The sequence below is a fragment of the Dermacentor variabilis genome, unplaced genomic scaffold (genome assembly GCF_050947875.1).
Source record: "Dermacentor variabilis isolate Ectoservices unplaced genomic scaffold, ASM5094787v1 scaffold_12, whole genome shotgun sequence".
NCBI lineage: Eukaryota > Metazoa > Arthropoda > Arachnida > Ixodida > Ixodidae > Dermacentor > Dermacentor variabilis.
In genome coordinates this window covers 23,216,107-23,230,062 of record NW_027460280.1, presented here as the reverse complement: position 1 = coordinate 23,230,062, position 13,956 = coordinate 23,216,107, and positions in this window count along the sequence as shown.

Here is a 13,956-nt window from a genome sequence, read left to right as displayed (position 1 = left end):
GATTGTAATGCTAGGCTAATTAGAAAATAAAAACTACTCGATCCCAACGAAAATAGCAATTTCTCTTGAATATTGATGACGCTCTTCCCAGTACAATACGCCTAGAATGTTCATATTTCACACTAAAACCAGTAATAAGTATACTTGTCTGGTAAAGTAAGCCGTGATTAATCAAGGAGGTTGGTTAACTCGTTAGAAGTGTGCGAGAAGCGCTTCTTCATCATTTTTATTGTTTATTTACAGTTTTGCCGTGCCCCTCTTGTGCGACTTCACCTTCGGGACATTACTTGGTTTTTTGTTATAATCGTGTTGAAAATTCACGCACAAGCTGCAAAAAGCGATTCGAGTACCCCCATTCACTCGCCCATTTCTGTGGATGCCGTCGGCTTTGTCGTCACTTAATTGATCGATGCAGGAAGGAAGTACTTCGGAAATACGTCGAGCGCGATATTATACAGCGAAAGTGATCTGAATGAAAGTGATTAACGACCTCAGACGTTATCGAGATGTGTTGGCACAGTTGGCTGGCAGCACGTTGCTTTTACTTTCGCAACTAAACCAAAAACGCTGATGGACCACATAATATTGGTCAAATATGAGTTTATGCACACCTGTACAAATGATAAATATCGCATTTACTCCCTGTCAATAATGTAACACGCAAATTTAGCCAGATTGTACCGATTATTTCCCCGTCCTCGCCTTAGTGGCACTTCCGGTGGTGGTGAAATGGTAGTCGTGCACTCTTAGGCAAAGTTACACCCTTTGGCTTGCCCCTTCTGCCACACAACGATAATCGTTATCTGCCTTGATGCGTTTCCTTTCCTTAACGCTGCAAGCCCGGTACTTTCCAGTAACGAACGGCACGCGCGTTATCAGCATAGAACAGTTTACACCCTTTGGAGTGCGCCTTCTGATAACGCGCGTGCCGTTCGTTCCTGGAATGTTGCGGGCTCGCAGCGTTAAAGAAAGGAAACGCATCAAGGCAGATAACGATTATCGTTGTGTGGCAGAAAGGGCAAGCCAAAGGGTGTAACTTTGCCTAAGAGTGTGGTGCGATTGTTCCTTTTCTTTCAAAAGAAAGAATAAACATGTTACCACCACCCTATAGCTGCCGCCGCAGCATACTGAAACGACGCGCGCGATCATGTTAGGCACTCTAGGGTAATTTCATATAAATAATGCTTCGAAATATATTGCGGCTCTCAAAATCACTTTCATCGCAAGCAGTAGAACTTTTGCATCCGCGATGTGCGTTCATGCACCCCAGAGAGCTTTCGGTCCGCAATTTTCGACAGTCCAGCTAGCAAAAAAAAACAAACAAAAGTATTCTGTCGCATAGCTATTGGGCACGGAGTCGACATCTGTCGGAAGCGCCTCCCTTGCGTAGTATGATGAGAGATAACGCGGCGCGCTCCTCATAGGTTTGGCTTACGGCGCCCAATAAGAACACCACGCGGCAGCCCTCCTGGAGATTTATGTAAGAACTCTCAAAGCGAGGGAAGTTTTGTTGTAAAAATAATATTTTGGGGCGAACTGAAAGCACAAAAGTTTACAGACGCTATCTCTTTACCGAATATGTATACAGTGAGCGCCACTGCGCGCGGTCGCCGCGATGGAGTCTCCCGAACCGGCTTCTTGCGTGAAAGGCAGGCAAACGCTGTGAGCAAACTATGTGAAATATGTTCTTACAGTGGGCTGTCTGTATGACCTAATGGAGCATAACAGAACGAAGTCTCAATGCAGCGATCGCAAGGGTTCGCAGCGACCGACTGCGCGTTTGCATGTTGGCTTTCGCTGCGGCGTTTTCGCACCGTGCCGTGAGCTTTAGGCCGCATAATATGAGCGTTTGACAGTACACAAGCAAACATTGTTGCGTAGACGATATCAGAGCTGTTCAAAAATAATTTCGTGATGTGCCGTTGCAACGATTCAATCTTTTTTTTCTTTTCTTCTAAATTCTTATATGTTTCAGCTTCATTATTTCTCATGTTGCGCCACTCTGTATGTTTATCGGTCTTCTCAGCGTGCGATTTCCCGCTGCTTCTTTTTCGTAATCCAGTACATTAATTCATAACACAAACATGTGCCTTGCCTTTGTTTAATGTGCTGCTTACCACTCCCTTTCCATTCCAGTGAACTTGCCAGTGTCTAGCGTCAACAAGTTCATAGACCAAATAAAGCCTCATGTCACTAGCCGTGCAGCGGGCATGGGCGAGCGTCTCAGTGCGCGTTTTCTGCTACTTACCGAACATCGCAGTCCCGACGCCGTATCAGAAATCGTCCTCGCGTCTGTGCTTGCTGCATATCCGAGTTGTAGCCGATGGCTGTTTCCCGGTTCTAAGTTTCGCGAGTCAAGCTTCAAGCAGCTTCTTATCATGCGGCTACGTGTGAATAAGGTTGACACCGGGCTCCGTTGCCTACGTCCGGCACTGCGGCACCGAACAGTAGCCTGCCATGCTGCACGCCTCTAAAAGCAGCCACTACCTATTATAGGGCTTTCAAATGCTGTCAAGCAGATACTGTTGCAAATGGGTCGCAAGCCCCAAGGGTAGCGTTGGCCTGGCGGTCTGGGGCACAGCTGGAAACATCCGAAGGTCCTGGCAAAGGATGAGTCGACTGCTAACAGAACAACTTGTTTATTCTAGCATCGCAAAAGAGCGGCCGGTCAGGTCGACCGAAGTGGAGAAACGGGAGACCACGTTACTCGACTGAAGAAATCGAAGCTTCTTTCTTGGCGTCCGGGGGCAGCTGCTTTTATACTCTCGGAGGCGAGGGCAAGAAGGAGCGGCTCGCAAGAGGCGCACGTGACGGCGGCGCACGGACACGTTGTGACAAGAAGTGACGTTGCCGCCGGGCCGGCGTCGTTCAGACCTCCTCGCTTCACAGTTGGGGAGCTCCTCTCCCCGGCTGCCGCGCTTTGACAAGCGTGGGCACCAACATGCGCGCACACACACACACACACACACACACACACACACACACACACACACACACACACACACACACACACACACACACACACACACACACACACACACACACACACACACACACATACACACACACGAAGACACGTGGCATTGAAACATGCCTGGACGCGCTCAGCAGGAGGCGTTGGAACAGCGCTGAACTGGCCAAAATGTCCGCCGCTGTGAACGAAGCCCCGGCGTCCGTTGCATCCGCGCCGGCTATACCGCACGCCGGAGGCGAAACGTAACAGAACGCCCCGCCGGGAGAAGGAGATCCCGATGGTCAGGGGACTGCATCCGCTGTCCGGAGGGATGTCGCTCGATGATGCTCATAACCGAAGTCGGTCGTCCCTCGGCGTTTCTTGAGCGCAGCGCACAGAGAAGGCCTCGTTCTCACGTTCAGGTTCACACAGGACACTGCAAAGTGACTTCGGGAGAGTTGACATTTTTGTTCTCGTTCCCGGCAAGCGTTAGAACTACGCCGAAACTCAACCGCTCAGTCAGCAAGCACGACACAACCCTCACTAAGCCATGCCAGGCTCTTTCCCCTTTTATACTACTGCCTAGTTCCTTACAGTAGTCTAGCAGCACTCAGAACGCGTCCACAAATTGGAAAATTGCACTAGAAAGCACGCCATGACTTTGAAACACTAAACAAAAGCAATATGTTAGAAATCCTGCCTCAGGAAGAAAAACATCAGTAACAAACAACTTTGAGGCTGATTCCTACGTTAGGGGCCTCGACTTAAGCCATCGGCGTTACCGTTGAGACTCCCCTTTTTGTAACGCACCTCAAAGGAATATTGTTGCAAAGCGAGGCTACAGTGCAGGAGGCGGCCATTTTTGGAAGAGATGGTCTGCAGTCATTGGAGAGGGCAGTGATCCGTCTCAATGATAAACCTCGAGCCGGCTATAGGTAGCATGACAATTTCTGAACGCCCCACACGAGACGCACACACTATTTCTTGGTGACGCTGTACGCCTGCTCACGACTGGTCAGCTTACGACTAGCATACAGGACGGGGTGTTCCACTTCTCCATTTTCCCGTTGGCACAGTAGAACGCCCACGCCTCGCTCACTAGCATCGCACTGAACAGCGAACCCTTTTGTGTAGTCTGGCGATCGTAGCACATGCTGGCTTGTTAGGGCGCTTTTTAGGGCGCTAAAAGCTCTTTCCTTTGTCTCGTCCCAGACGACTGTTTGGGGCTCTGTTTTTCGTAGAGCATCCGTCAGGGGAGCCGCGATATCAGAGTACCTGGGGATGTACCTCTGATAGTAGCCGGCGACACCTAAGAACGACCGAATATCGGTCTTCGTGCGCGGTTGCGGGAAGTCTCGCACAGCGGCCACCTTTATTTCAGAGGGGCGGCGACGACCCCGTCCAATCACGTGACCGAGGTAGCCAACCTCGGCCTGTGCTAACTGGCACTTGGGAGCCTGGACTGTCAAGCCCGCTTCGCGCAGGCGGGTTAGCACTGCCCGCAAGTGTGCCATATATGCTCAGACCAGGATGCGGAGAATATCTCTACGTCGTCTAAATACGGTAAAGCGAATTTTTCCTGTCCCCGCAACACTTTGTCCACGAGGCTTGAAAAGCAGTATGGCGCGTTCTTCAAACCAAAACTCAAAACTTTAGGACGGAATGTTCCCATTGGTGAAATGAACGCCGTATACCTACTAGCCTCTTCTGTAAGTGGAACCTGCCAATAACCCCTGACAAGATCTAGGGTGGAAATAAACTGAGCGCTACTAACTTTTTCAAGGCGCTCCTCGATGTTAGGGATCGGATAAATTTGATCCTTAGTGATGAAATTAAGCCTGCGGTAGTCAACGCAAGGACGAGGTTCCTTGCCCGGTACCTCAACTAAAATCAAAGGGGAGGTATAATCACTCTCACACGCCTCAATAACACCGAGCTGTAGCATTTTCTTTACCTCAGCCTACATAATATCGCGCTGGCGGGGTGACACCCGGTACGCCTTGGATCGTACTGGCTCTGGGGAGGTAAGTTCTATTTCATGAGAAAGGACAGAAGTCCTACCAGGCCTCTCAGAGAAGTGACCTTGAAACTCTTGTAAGAGCTGGTGTAGTTCGGTTTTCTGCTCAGGCGACAGCGGTGCTTTACTGATTAAGTCACTAATGACTTGGTCGGTGTCTTCCCTGTTCGTCACTAAGCCTAGTCCCGGAAGCTCGACCGGAAGCTCTTCGGGAACGTTTACAATCATAACCACCACTGCTTCCCGTTGTCTATAGGGTTTGAGCAGATTACAGTGGTAAACTTGCTGTGCTTTCCGTTTTCCTGGCAGACTCACCACGTAGTTAACGTCCGACAGTTTTTGAACAAACCGTGCTGGGCCCTCCCACTGCACGTCGAGTTTGTTTTTTAGCGATGTGCGCAATATCATTACCTCATGGCCCACCTCAAAACGACGGGCCCTGGCAGTCCGATCATAATAAACCTTGGCCCTCTGCTGGGCCTTTGCCATTGCTTCACCTGACAACTCCTGTGCCCTTCTTAAGCGTTCAAGGAGCCTAAGCACGTACTCCACCACGACTGGGTCGTCGCCCCTGCCTTCCCACGAGTCTCGAAGCATGCGAAGAGGAGACCGCAGCGAGCGACCGTACACCAGCTCAGCTGGCGAAAACCCCGTAGCCGCATACGGCGCGGTCCTTAATGCAAACATCACCAGGCAGACACAGCTCCCAGTCAGTTTGTTGTTCAAAACACAATGCTCTCAACACGCGCATCATGACGGAGTGGAGCTTCTCAACAGAATTCGACTGTGGGTGGTACACTGAGCTGTGTAACAGCTTTACCCCACACCTTTCGAGAAAGGCTGTCGTCAAAGCGCTAGTAAACACTGTGCCCTGATCTGACTGGATTTCCGCAGCAAAACCAACTCGCGCAAATATGGACAGTAGTGCATTGACTATCTCAACTGAGCTGAGTTCTTTAAGCGGCACTGCTTCAGGGAACTTTGTCGCTGGGCAGATCACAGTCAAAATGTGTCTGTACCCCGTGGTTGTTACCGGCAGAGGTCCCATTGTATCAATAACGAGCCGTCTAAAAGGCTCCGTAATGATAGGTACCAACTTCAACGGCGCCCTCGATTTGTCCCCTGGTTTGCCCACCCGCTGACAGGTGTCACATGTCCTCACAAAGTGTTCTGCGTCACGAAAACACCCTGGCCAATAGTACTCTTGCAAGAGATGGTCGTTAGTCTTCTTAACTCCTAGGTGTGCGGACCACGAACCTCCATGCGACAAGCGCAACAGATCCTGACGGTAGCACTGAGGCACGATCAGCTGATCGAACTCCACTCCCCTGCGGTCTAGATACTTCCGGTACAGGACCCCACTTCTTTCCACAAAACGAGCATTTTTCTTGGCGATACCTTCCTTGACATTGCAGCGCATGTTTTCTAGGCTACCATCCTTTTTTTGCTCGGCTATCAAAGCCGACTGGCTGACTTTTAGCAACCTATTAAGTCCATCTGACGTAGGCGCGATGAGCAAATCTGCAGATAGCTCTTCTAACTTTCCCGTGTCGGGCATTTCCTCTCCAGTAGCTGCTGCCTTCAACACTAGAGGCTCAATTTTATTCAGTTCGGACGTGCTCTGAATATCAGCTTGCTGCGCCTCCGACCCTTTCTCATTGTTCGACAACATCGGCCCCGCAACTACCGCTTTTGCAGCGAGCTCCTGAACTCTCGATCTGGTTAAGGCCTCAACGCTAGCCTCACCAAACAAAAGCCCCTTCTCGCGCAGGAGGTGATCGGACCTGTTCGAAAATAGGTACGGCTAGTGGGGGGGGGGGGGCAGCATATATGACACTGCGGCCTCCGTCTGAAGTGCTCCGAAAGCTTCCTTCAATAAGCACTTCTGCTACAGGCAGACACACGCTATGAGCTTCCACGGCTTGCTTGATCCATGCGCACTCGCCCGTGAACATATCGGGTTCTACGTAAGAGGGGTGAACTACATCCATTGTAGCTGCGGAATCACGAAGCACTCGGCACTCTTTCCCGTTCACGAGGAGGTCTCGCATGTAAGGCTCGAGTAGCTTCATGTTCTCGTCAGTGCTGCATAATGACAAAAACACGACTTTTGTTTTTGTTTCTGGACACTGCGCCGAAAAGTGACCCGGCTTCTCGCACGTATAACACACGCGCGCTTGCCTCGTCTCGAACCGCTTTCTGCGTTCGGCTTCGGCTGCCGCCGTCTCCTTACGTTCGGTCGGACTGCTTTCACTCGCATCCGCACTACGTGTGTCCCCCCTTGCTCTCATGGGTGTGAACTTCGGCCTCTCAAACTTGGAGCCAAATTCACCCTTTTGACCGTCCTTAGCTCCGCGAGCCCGACGCGTCACAATAAACTCCTCGGCTAGCTCGGCGGCTTTAGCCACCGTACTAACCTCTGGCCTATCCAAGACCCAGTACCGCACGTTCTCAGGTAACCGACTATAAAACTGTTCCAGCCCGAAACACTGCAGAACTTTCTCGTGGTCACCAAACGCTTTCTCTTGTTTGAGCCACTCCTGCATATGTTTGACGTAAGCCTCTAGGCAAACTCTGTATATGACTCACTTCTGCCTTTCTCATTTTCCCGAAACTTCCGACGGAACGCCTCCGCTGACAGCCTGTACTTTTTTATCAGACTCGATTTCACTTGGTCGAAATCCTCTGCCTCCTCTCTCTTCAAGCGAGCGACTACGCCGGCCGCCTCGCCGGGTAACAAAGTGAGCAAGCGCTGTGGCCACGTTTCCGGAAAGAACCCCTGCTTCTCGCACGTTCGCTCAAAGTTTACCAGGAACAAACCAATGTCCTCTCCAAGCTTAAACGGCCGCATCAGGTCAGTCATTTTGAACGATACCCGTTCTCCTGCACCGTGTGCCTGACTTCCATTACGAGCGCGTTCAATCTCTACCTCGAGACGCTTCATTTCCAAAGCATGTTGACGGTCGCGCTCCTCTTTCTCTTTCTCTCTTTGCTCTTTATCGCGCTCCTCTTTTTCTTTCTCTTTTTGCACTTTACGTTCGCGCTCCTGTCTTTCTCTTTTTGCCGTCTCCCTCTCCTGAATGGTCTCAAGGCATTCCGACAGCTCGTCATCCTCAGCTTCTAACTCAAGAATAGCCCTTAGCAGTTCTGGTTTTCTGAGTTTGTCTGAGACATCCAGACCCAACTCTCTTGCAAGCTCCAGCAATTTCGGTTTGCGCAACGACTTCAAATCCATGGCTGCTCTGAATGCTGCTTTCTCTACTGCCTACTATTGTCTTGCCGCAAACTAACCCGGCAGCAACGACAACCACAATTACCAGCTCTGTTTCTGACACTAACAAAAGCCTGGCAAAACTCAGAAGAAGAAAGTCCCGCACTCACCAAACCTCGCAGCCAAGAATTCAGCGCAGTCGTTCCGCTGCAGGCAACCAGTCATCACACAGGGCTCGTTGCACTGCTCCCGGATGGTCGTTGTGCTGCTCAGCATACAGTCGACCGCATATCTTCGCTGCTGGCCTCCGTTGTCGCGATCTCACCGCTGGCAACCAGTTGATGCAAATGGGTCGCAAGCCTCAAGGTTAGCGTTGGCCTGGCGGCCTGGGGCACAGCTGGAAGCATCCGAAGGTCCTGGCAAAGGATGAGTCGACTGCTAACAGAACAACTTGTTTATTCTAGCATCGCAAAAGAGCGGCCGGTCAGGTCGACCGAAGTGGAGAAACGGGAGACCACGTTACTCGACTGAAAAAATTGAAGCTTCTTTCTTGGCGTCCGGGGGCAGCTGGTTTTATACTCTCGGAGTCGAGGGCAAGAAGGAGCGGCTCGCAAGAGGCGCACGTGACGGCGGCGCACGGACACGTTGTGACAAGAAGTGACGTTTCCGCCGGGCCGGCGCCGATCAGACCTCCACGCTTCACAGTTGGGGAGCTCCTCTCCCCGGCTGCCGCGCTTTGACAAGCGTGGGCACCAACACGCACGCACGCACGCACGCACGCACACACGCACGCACACACACACACACACACACACACGAAGACCCGTGGCATTGAAACATGCCTGGACGCGCTCAGCAGGAGGCGTTGGGACAGCGCTGAACTGGCCAAAATGTCCGACGCTGTGAACGAAGCCCCGGCGTCCGTTGCATCCGCGCCGGCTATACCGCACGCCGGAGGCGAAACGTAACAATACCCAAGGCGGAAAAACCTAGGCGCTTAATCAGAACCGCAGCGCAGGTGGGACTTTATACTTTCGTTTTCACTTCGCTTCGGCGCTTCCGAAGCAGCCGACGCGGCCGCTGTGCCCACGTGATCCCTCATGGCACGTCACGCCGACGGTGGCGCCAGCTTTTCCAGTCGTGGAGCTCGCCCCCAATACTGTAAGCACATATTCTTGATGTTTTCAAATATAAAGAACGCGCGCCGTGCGTCGAGCTCATGTATGGGCTTTCTTTGTTGTACTTAACAATATAATTTATTTGTCAAACACTCCAACTCTGCAGCAAAACTGGTGCCAGCTGGAGGTACGTCCTATAAATTTATAGGCGTTATAGCGGAGGACTTAACCAGAAGTCTGGGAGCTGTGTGTTAGCATTACATAACCTTTAATATCTGCATCTGTTACAATTAGAGTGTACTCGAATAAGGTCAATTGAGTGGGACGAGCGGCTGGGGTGGCGCATGCTTTGCAGTGAGGCGTGCGACGACGAAAAATATTTCAGGAGGGGTGAACTTTGGGCCAGTTGGTCTAACATGTTTAAAGAGGAAAAGAACCAGGACTTCAGACGGGACGTAAGGCGAAGGAGGGCAGGACGAGCGGCAACTAGCAACTGAGGTCGCATCTGCGCGCAGGAAAAGGTCGCATCTGGGCGCAGCGTGCTTTAACATACTGAAGAACAAGATGAAACACACGTTACCATGAAACACATAGCAGGAAAGGTCGTATGTGCGCGCATGTGTTTCATGGTAGTAAACCTCAGTTACCGCTCGTCCTGTCCACTCGGACACGTACCCAAGGGGGGGTCCGAGCCCCCCCCCCCGAAGTTAAGACGCATAACCCCCCCCCCCACCTCCCCGCACACGCCACCATTTCTCCCACACATTCCTAAAGCGCCGCCAAATCAATGTTGAAACTTGACAGCTATTCGGCGGTCAACATTGTGCTGCCTTTTTCACTCCTTTTGGATGGCGGTAGTTATCGGCATCTCCTGGTATGTGAAGGCCAGTTTCCTCATCGATTCGGTGGCCACGCGATTAACTCGAGATGCATTCAGTTGTCGCCGTCTTTTCGACGGTCACGCGCATCGTTTGCTTCGTTAGTTCAACCTTCTTTGTTTAGACTTATCCAGGGATCAGGAAGGGGATAACGTTCATGGTCAGCTGGTCTGTATGCAAGTGGAACGAGTTGCGGCCAGAGAAAACGCCAATTTCTTTTAACTTTTCCTTTTGCTTCATTATTTCCTCGAGTAACGGCTCGCCGCGACGCTGACAGATTCTCGGAACCATATACCCCCGATATTGGTTAGATAAGATGGAAAATAAAATAATACGAGACAGCGTCGATCATCAAACCCTGCAATAATCATTAAACTCATAAGAAATATGACTGTCACCCGTTAACTCGTCTGGTTTTTTTCCCAATTGTAGAGCTCTTTTCGTGCAAAATTTCCAACTGGAAACAACAGTCGCAAAGAGTTGAGAAATGAGGCGATCTACTAAGGGAGACAGCCAAGGCAACAGCCAAACAGGAAGGAAAGCGAAAATTAACAAATTTAACCGCTAGCTGTTTATGAAAATATTTATGGATCATCATCCCTTTATTTAAAAAGGAAATAGAACAGAAAAAGCAAGTGGAGAACAGTTCCGTGTGTTCTGAATGACGCTTCTACAGTTATCATTCGAGCTGCATGCCTAACGTAGCCACTTCACTGCTGTGCTTATGTAGGTGTTTTTCTAACCTTCCACGGTGGGCGTAGTACGTCTAGAATCGCTGTAGCGTCCTGCGCCTTACGCCGTTGTACGCGACTGGCAGCCACGCATCGTTACGTAACTTCCCAAATAACAATACGGGTCGGTTGTGGCCCTTCACTTCGTAGAGCATAAACAAGGGATCCAAAAGAACTGTGATTGTTCCCCAAATAAATATTTCTCTATACTTCTTTAGAGCTAATTAAAAAATCGCTGCTATAGTGGGATACAAATTAAGTCTGCAGTGAAGCCCCACCCACACCCTCATAACCGCCAGCCACTGAACGTTCCTCTGCGAGGCTGCAAATAATTCGTACTTCAAACTTTTCCTGTTACCCAAATAAGGCGGTAACCACAAAAATAAAATTATTAGTGCGTAATTTTATATTTTTTGCCTCGCCTGCTATAGTGGAATGGCCAAATCCTAATTCTTTATTAAACTGAAATAACATGCTTGCTTTGCTACAACTATTTATTAAGTTTCACTCGAGCGACTGACAGGAAACGCGAGGGCAGACCGTATTGCTCGAGGATTAAACGCCCGAGCGACGGCATGGCCTAGCGACGACCGTCCACTGAATTCTCGTGACATCTTCCTACAGCAAAGGCAGGAGCGGAGATGTTTAGGACATCCTCAGTCCGATTTAAAAAGCCAACAGGAGAAGGACTGGCGTCGTATTCAGACGAAAACATACCCCAACCTGCACCACCTACACAGAATACACTCCACGAGGTTCACTGACGAATGTCCGTGGTGCACAGACACATCCACACTAAAACACATCACATGGGAGTGCCCCAGGAGGCTTCCGCACATAGACAGCCCTATATTACACCAACATCCATTAATGAGGAATAGGCAGTGGGAGGCATGGCTTGCGGTCGAGGGTCGGGAGAGCCAGTTGGCTCTTCTGGACCAAGCCCAGCGAGCCGCTCGTGCCAGTGGGGCCCTGGAATAGCGGCTCCAAGCATCGTGCCTTACTTTATTTTATTTATATTCAATAAAATTTTTACTCTCTCTCTCTCTTCAGTTGACAGTGAAGTTTCATGAGTAAAATGGGTTTAGCAGTGAAATGAATGGCACCGCAGACTTTTGAAGAGTGAAATGCTCAGATGGCGATACTTCTCGGAAGGGACATTCGTACTTCGCGCGCTGGTATATGCGTTCAGACTGCTCAAACACTGTTTGTAATTGCATATGACATCTATTTATGCCTTATGAATAGATGTTTTTCGATCTCTTCTTTATTTCATTTTATTTTTTTAATGTCGCTCGGTGATTGCGCGTGCATTGCGGCCGCAGTGCCGGCTTTCATTCTGCGATGTTATTGCACGGTTCCCTTTGGAGAACAAATATTTCTCTCGTTCTTAAAGCAGCATGTATCTCTCATATGTATTTTTGCGCGTATAGTTTTCCATCAGGAGGTCTTGCGAAAGGTAGACGGAAAAACTTTTAACTTCCTGCTTGCCACTTCAAACAAATAAAACACATCTACCTCATCCAGTGCCCTGCACTCAGATTTACGGGAAGTATTATTATACAAAAAAAAAAAAAACTGCAGTGCAACATTCCATTCACATTTCCGTCTTCCTCGCGTAACAGTATGCGGAGTAATTGGTACGGGTTCTTTTATTGCGGTCATACCTCGGGCGCCGAAAACAGTTTTATGTAGCCATTATAATATGCTAATCTTTGGCACGTAAGCCGTGTGAAACGTTTGTCCAGTCCATGCTTAGCAAAATAAAAATAATAAAAAAAGTGGCGCGGTAGCCTAATTAGTGGCTACATAGTGGATATCGCGTTGCGCTGCTCTCGAGCTCACGGGTTCAAATCAGGTCATGGAATTCGATGGGAACGAAATGGAAAAAGACTCGTGTACTTGTGTTTAGCCGCACGTGAAGGATCCCCAGGTGGTGAGAACTGAACAGTGTGTCGCATAAGCATATCGCCAAAATTTGTTTAATTAAATAAAAATAAAAAGAAGGTAGCTGCGTCCTTCAATCGGCTTTTCTCTCGCGGTGTAAACGAGAGAAATTATTCTCGAGTCTGATTTCTGAGAAAAGCATGTTGCGCTTATATTATATTTCGTACCTAAATGTAGTGCCATTCCCAATTGTACGTCTGCTCAACTAAGTAGCTTTTGTATTATAAACGGCTGCTTTCAATTATCCGTTTCCCTATTATAAGGACAATAATGAAACAAGTAAAATAACGGCATGCATCACATACACGTAGAGGTATTTGTAGATCTGCTGTGTTCGTTGAAGAAGATAAGGACCACATCGGGCACCCAGTTTAAATAGGTTCCAAGTCGACCATGGTAAGCGTACCGTCAAAAAAAAAATTTTTCCTTGCCTGAATCCAGTTAGCAGATTTACAGGCTGCCCCAAAACGGGGCGTTTCTATTGAATGACAGCTAGGATCTTGTTCAGCAGAGCCGATTAGCACCCGTGCGGTGAATATCTCAGGTACTGGTGCGCCTCTGCGACATAGGCACGACTCTTCAGCAGCCCAATCATTCAGAATAAGTGTCTTCACTTGCATCGGCCCCTCACTTTCGAGATTTTAAAAGTGCTATTGTGCGTTACATTCGAATGGAAATGGCTATTCGATACTATTTAATAGTGAATTCTGAAGTCGAATATGATCTGAATAGCAAATACCATTCCATTGTACTAATTTCTACTCCATTTCGCCTGCTGGCACGTTCAAGAAGATCGCCAGACAAGCCACGGAGATTACAATGGTAAAGACTTCCCGGTCTCCCCGATTCAGTCTGAGTACATAGGCAATATCTTTTCCCTAACACTGTTGTTCGTATTAACGTCCAATAAGCGCCTTGATTCCTTTTCTCGGAAAGTAGATTGGTTCACCTGGGGCTGGTGCAGCTTTTAAAGAAAACGTGTTTGTTCCGAAGATTGGGTGAGGGAACAAACGCGAGTTAATGATATCTTAGTTGAAATCAAGAAAAAGAAACGGGGGGGAGGGAGGCATGGGCAGCACATGTGATGAGGAGGGAAGATAG